The sequence below is a fragment of the Myxocyprinus asiaticus genome, chromosome 1 (genome assembly GCF_019703515.2).
Source record: "Myxocyprinus asiaticus isolate MX2 ecotype Aquarium Trade chromosome 1, UBuf_Myxa_2, whole genome shotgun sequence".
Classification (NCBI taxonomy): Eukaryota; Metazoa; Chordata; class Actinopteri; order Cypriniformes; family Catostomidae; genus Myxocyprinus; species Myxocyprinus asiaticus.
Window position 1 is genome coordinate 67,916,071 of NC_059344.1, and position 7,062 is coordinate 67,923,132.

General features: G+C 32.4%; 1 long non-coding RNA gene across 1 annotated transcript; it reads right to left on the reverse strand.

The window, feature by feature from the left end:
• Positions 1–1,543: 1,543 nt before the first annotated feature.
• Positions 1,544–3,542, reverse strand: LOC127448142 (uncharacterized). Its single transcript, XR_007898466.1, has 3 exons — positions 3,492–3,542; positions 1,665–1,731; positions 1,544–1,575 (listed from the first exon to the last, which is right to left on the reverse strand). It is a non-coding gene; the product is annotated as an uncharacterized LOC127448142 (long non-coding RNA).
• Positions 3,543–7,062: the final 3,520 nt, after the last annotated feature.

Below are 7,062 nucleotides of genomic sequence, written 5' to 3' on the forward strand. Positions count from 1 at the left end.
GGCGTTGTGGTTGATTGATCAGTGGAACTTTGTTCTATTATTCAAATTTCAGATGAGTATAAATGTTACAAAAGTACCATGTAATTGATTTCTAGTACAGTATATTTGACACAACAGCACTGTACCTGATGTGCTTGATGACGATGTGGCTGTTGCCGTTGTGGTTGATTGAGCAGTGGAACTTTGTACTGTTGTTCAAAATACAGATGAGTATAAATGTTACAAAATTAACATGTAATTGATTTCAAGTACAGTATATTTGATACAACAGCACTGTACCTGACGTGCTTGATGGCGATATGGCTGTTGGCGTTGTGGTTGATTGATCAGTGGAACTTTGTTCTATTATTCAAATTTCAGATGAGTATAAATGTTACAAAAGTACCATGTAATTGATTTCAAGTACAGTATATTTGATACAACAGCACTGTACCTGATGTGCTTGATGACGATGTGGCTGTTGGCGTTGTGGTTGATTGATCAGTGGAACTTTGTTCTGTTGTTCAAAATGCATTTGAGTATAAATGTTACAAAAGTACAACATAATTGATTTCAAGTACAGTATATCTTGATACAACAGCACTGTACCTGATGCGCTTGATGGCGATGTTGCTGTTGCCGTTGTGGTTGATTGAGCAGTGGAACTTTGTTCTGTTGTTCAAAATGCAGATGAGTATAAATGTTACAAAAGTACCATGTAATTGATTTCAAGTACAGTATATCTTATACAACGGCACTGTACCTGATGTGCTTGATGGCGATGTTGCTGTTGGCGTTGTGGTTGATTGATCAGTGGAACTTTGTTCTATTATTCAAATTTCAGATGAGTATAAATGTTACAAAAGTACCATGTAATTGATTTCAAGTACAGTATATCTTATACAACAGCACTGTACCTGATGTGCTTGATGGCGATATGGCTGTTGGCGTTGTGGTTGATTGATCAGTGGAACTTTGTTCTATTATTCAAATTTCAGATGAGTATAAATGTTACAAAAGTACCATGTAATTGATTTCAAGTACAGTATATCTTATACAACGGCACTGTACCTGATGTGCTTGATGGCGATGTTGCTGTTGGCGTTGTGGTTGATTGATCAGTGGAACTTTGTTCTATTATTCAAATTTCAGATGAGTATAAATGTTACAAAAGTACCATGTAATTGATTTCAAGTACAGTATATCTTATACAACGGCACTGTACCTGATGTGCTTGATGGCGATGTTGCTGTTGGCGTTGTGGTTGATTGATCAGTGGAACTTTGTTCTATTATTCAAATTTCAGATGAGTATAAATGTTACAAAAGTACCATGTAATTGATTTCAAGTACAGTATATCTTATACAACAGCACTGTACCTGATGTGCTTGATGGCGATGTTGCTGTTGGCGTTGTGGTTGATTGATCAGTGGAACTTTGTACTGTTGTTCAAAATGCAGATGAGTATAAATGTTACAAAAGTACCATGTAATTGATTTCAAGTACAGTATATTTGATACAACGGCACTGTACCTGATGTGCTTGATGACGATGTTGCTGTTGGCGTTGTGGTTGATTGAGCAGTGGAACTTTGTACTGTTGTTCAAAATGCAGATGAGCATTAGTTATGGAATCATCACAACTAAACAAGTAATAAGTGAAATTAAGGAAGTTCGTTAACTCACCTAGTAACATACACACTGTAATTACCAGAGCTAGTTTATGCATCTTGATAGCTCTTAAGATGATCGTCTAAAAAACATATGAATAAATACAAATATGTAAACAAAGACACAATCAACATCAACTTTTATAACAAGTAATATCAACACAATTTGTCCAGTGCAAGCAGCCACTTAAGCCACTCACTGAAACTTACGAAGCTGTTTTTATTTGTGTATATATATATATATATATATATATATATGGAGCAACTTTTTAAATCAAAGTATTAATATAAAATGTAAGACCTCTTTTCAGATCATTTGTTCTTCATTGCTTGAATAATGAAGGTACAAGTAGTTATAGTTTATTTCAAATAAACTATAGTATTAGTATGTAATATATATGTAGTATTAGTCTTTGTAATGTCAGAATTTAATTGGACATCATTTTTGTCAATGCATATTTGACATTACAAATATAAATTTTTCAACATCCAGAGTGTAGCTATGATTATGAAACCTAGTTTCAACAACAAATATGTTATCTCCACCCTTCATGTATATTGTTGACATCAATATTTGGTGTGACCACCTTTGCCTTTAAAACATTACCAATTCTCCTAAGTACACCTGGACACAGTTTTTCTTTGTTGTTGGCAGATAGGATGTTCCAAGCTTCTTGGAGAATTCACCTATTCACACCTATTGAGTCTATTTAGTCTCAATTGCTTCTGTCTCTTAATGTAATCTCAGACTGACACGATGTTCAGTGGGGGGCTTTGTGGGGGCCATGACATCTGATGCAGGGCTCCCTGTTCTTCTATTCTAATCTTTTCTATTTGCAAAATTAATGTTTGGGAGTCTAACATTTATATTTCCTATTGACACACTAAAGCTGAAGATATAAATAACCATCTTAAGATAAATGCTTTTGTGAAACATCTTATATGCCTAAGACTGCTTGTACAGTACTGTGTATATATATATATATATATATATATATATATATATATATATATATATATATATATATATATATATATATAAGTAGCCTGTTGCATTGTATATTGCATTTTGCGTAAGTCTGGAGCAATTTACTAAGATCATCCCAACTGTAATCTTGAACACTGCTATCAATACTTGAACTCCACCAGCACTACTTCAATCCATTGCTCTTTTTAATTAGTGGAGAGCTTCAAATAAGAAAAGAGGCAGTAATTAAAAGTGAAGGGAGATTTCAACATGGTGAAAATATGACAGCGCTCTTTGGTGAAAGGCTGTTACAGTAATGTTAGCTTAATCTAAAGTTACATCTTAACAAATATGTAAAGACAGATCATAGTTGTTTTAAAATTGAGAATTCCATGTTGACTAAGTAACTTTGTAATTTCTAAGTCATTTTGTAATAGAATGTTTAAAAATGTTAATGACAATTGTATGACTGTTAACCCTCATTTTCGAATGAATGTTTTTTCTCTTTTAATCATTCTAATACATTGTAAATTAAACTTATCCTCATTAAATTATGTTCTTGGTTTTAAAATGTGACATTTATGTGTTTTTATGTTATTCTAATACCAATTAATGACCACTGTGTATTAAATGTGCATTATAAATAAATGTGTCTTGACTCTTGCCCTTAAAAACAGCCAGACTTTTATCATTAAAGCTTTAACACTCCAATTAACCTGAAATCGTACATGTTTCTGAAAGGCAATACAATTCAGATACTACCATAAAACATTATTATTGTTCCAAATAATGAAATATTAAAGTTGCATTCATTTGCCAAAATAAAGTGTACATTATTCAGGATAATAATACTATTTGTGTTCTCCAACAACTCACCCAGGCCATTCAGGAAAGGTAACTCTGATGGTAGAGTTGAATGTAACATGCACATGTCACACTGTAAATCCTGTTACTAAGGTAGGTAAAATCATGCTCTTCTGAAAATGCAGCATTTTATTAGCTCTGTTTAGTCATGTGACATGAAAGACACATTATCACTCTAACACATCTTGAAACATTCTGGATATACCAATTTATTCAACAATGCATTCTTCTTCGAACACACAGTTTCAAGTGCTGTGGAAACAAACATGCAGGAACTAGAGAAACTTGCTCACCTCTTGATATTCTGCCAATTCATCTTTCTGTGATGTGGATTACATACATGATTGAAATTTAGGATATGAACTCTCATGATCCCATTCATGGAAAATCATAATAATCACTTTGTATTTAAATGATTTCGCAGGTGCTTTAGTTTAAACTGATTAAACCTATGAAGAAAATGTAATTCAAACAAAAACTAATCTTGTAGTAAATTAACTTTTACATTGCTGTTCATGAGCAGTTTCTAATTATAGATCATTTTCTTAAGCATTTGCTATGTAAATGTGAAGGCCTGTCTAATTACATATTGTCATAAGAACTAACAGTCAACACTGATTAAAGTCTAAAAAAGCGCTAATTTGATCAGACTAAAATCATGTTAACACACATATTGTTTATGTCTTGTGTCTATACTTTTGAAACAGTGAGTATTTGAAAGTTTACAGATTGACCCCATTGACTTCCATTGTAAGTGTCTCACTGGAACACACATTTGTGCTTTTATTAAAGAAAAGGAGGAAGGAGTCAAAATTATTTTTGTGATAATCAACATTATGCCACAAATGCTGTTGATTTAACTTGTTTTAAGCCCGGAATATTTCTTTAATTACACATAAGTAATAAGGGGGTGTGTAACAAAGCCATTATTTGTATCTGTATCTGAAGCGATTGCAAAATTATCTGTATCTGTATCTGTATTCGGATAGAACCGGAAATGGGCATGGTTTAAAGCAGAAGTGCATTGAAACTAAATGAAACACCCATTTTAAATGTAACTCTATTACATTTATACTGTAGTTTCTATTAATAAACTATGTCTTATATTTTTTTGTTTCTTACCAGAGGACGCTGAATATCTAGGCTACATTAAATGTGTAATATGTTGTTAACTGTGGTTTTATTTTAATATCTGCTGAAACAGAATTTTTGTTTATGTCTGTGCACGTATAACAATATTATTCTGGATGCAATTGTGAAATATCAAGCACACATTTTTGCAGTAAATATTAAATAAATACAAATACAAACATTAAAAGAAACAAGAATAAATCAATGTCTAAAATCAGATTAAAGTCCCGTAAGTCTATCAGAAATTTTTATGATACACTTGAGGATGATTTGTTTTCACATATCTTAACATAATATGGAGGACAAAACTATTTGTGCATAATCAGTTTAATAGAGCTGCAGGACTGTCAGAGCATTTTAGTACAGAGGTACAGAACCAAAAGTCTTCATAGGTTCCATTTTAATTTTTTAATTTAATGGAACAGGTTCCCAACCCTAAATATAAGTCACTTTCAAAAGAAGTGTTTATTAAAAGCATAATGAAAAAAGCCATTGACTCAATTAAGAAGCCAAGCAGAAACTAGACTGATGGGTTGGAGATGAGTTGGAACCTGGTAAGAAATAAAACAACTTAAAGAAGAAAAATCTAATCATTTTTTTATATATATATTAATCACAAGCTGACTATTTATCCCAGTGGTCTTAATAGAGTTTATTTGATACACTGAAAACATTAGTCACATATCCTTAAAAACAACATAGATTATTCTCCAGAAACACCCTAAAATACATATATTACCATATAAATGAATATACAACGTAAATCTACATGTCTTAATAGTGTAAATATTTATAACTGAAACACAAGAATAACATATGTACTGTGTTCTATGATCATACATTTCTCCTGAATACTGAAAGGTCAGTGGTATTAATTCAGAGAAAGCCCTTTGAATTTACAATTAAATTAACATCAGAAAATTAGATTAATAGTAATATGATTGCTCATTGATTTTGCTATACTTTTAAGAATTAATAACTTAATTAATTTAAAATAAAGTAGGACAGTAGAAAATGTAGTTGCAAGCAAACAGCAATTATGTGACTTAGTAAAATAGCGGCAGATACACTGTAACTTGAAACATATGTACAAATAATGTGGATAGTGGATTTATATGATTTCCAGTTATTAGGTTGAAAGTTCATGAGCAGTATTTTTAACTCATCCAGTAAATGGCACTAACTCATCTTGTACTGTCAGGGCTTGATCTCAGAGTACAAAGTTTGCTTTGTTACTGGCAAAAGTGTTGCCAAGATCCAGCCTCACTTTCTGTTTGGCAACTTAGGAGTCAAATGTATTAATGTGATACAGGCAACGGTTTTTAATATCATAACATCAGTAGATAACATTATATGTTTACCTTTTTCACTGTTGACTTAATTTGGGCAAAACTGAGGACCTATTTTAAAAACAAACCCATCCCATGGTATCCCATCCAACTCTGATGAGGATTGGCCTGAAGAAGCCCAATTTTATGAAGAATGGACGAACTTTGTAGAAGATGAAGCGAAACACAGATTTTGTTGAAATCCAATATAGCGGAGAGTCTTTTCTGGTGGGATTTCAAACCATAGGTTCACTGAATTTGGCATGAGCAGATGACTGCATGTACTTTTACCAAACAGTTATAAAGGGCTGTCATAGACTCCTGTGAATTAAGAAGGCTAAAAAGAAAAATAACAAATTCAGTAGGTGTCTAGACAACACTGTCGCTATGGTCCCTTTCAAAATTTACTCTACATGAAAGAAGTCTGCTAGATATTATGAAACTAACTATCTTGAGGATTAACTGCTGCACAGGTCTGTTGTTGCTGACAAGAAGTATAACTGTGATTACAACACAGCAAAGCAGCTGTACAAGTTTTTAAAATTTGTGTAACACAATCCTAATTGTAAGACTTTTCTGATGTTTGTCCTCTTCATATTTTTCATTCTTTTGTGAAAATAGGGTATCTTTTAGCTCATCAAATCTTCTCCCGTAGTCAAACAAATCTTTAAATATTTCCATTTCAAGACTTCTTTGTTTTGCATACTATGCTGGGTTTCAAAATAAAATAAGACCTGATGTGATATTAAATTACATGGCCATGGTCAGTCGAACCATGTGACCAGAAGCGATATGGAAACCAGGATTGAAGCGGTTGACACACTGATCCTACTGGTGACTTCTCCTGATGAAAATGCTGCATTACAATGAAAACAAAGAAGAAAAGACTAAAATTATTTTGTATTTATCATTTTTGTCTAAAGAACATCTAGTACTAACATTTATATATTGATTTTACATACAGTCGTATACTATTAACTTACGACGGCGAAATCTAAGTTTTCGGAATATTCTGAGAATAAAGTAACAATGACCAGAAACAGCGCATCAATATCACAATGCGTCATTATCACAATGATAGCCAGTAGCTTCATCAATGCAAGAAATTGATGTGGATGATTTAG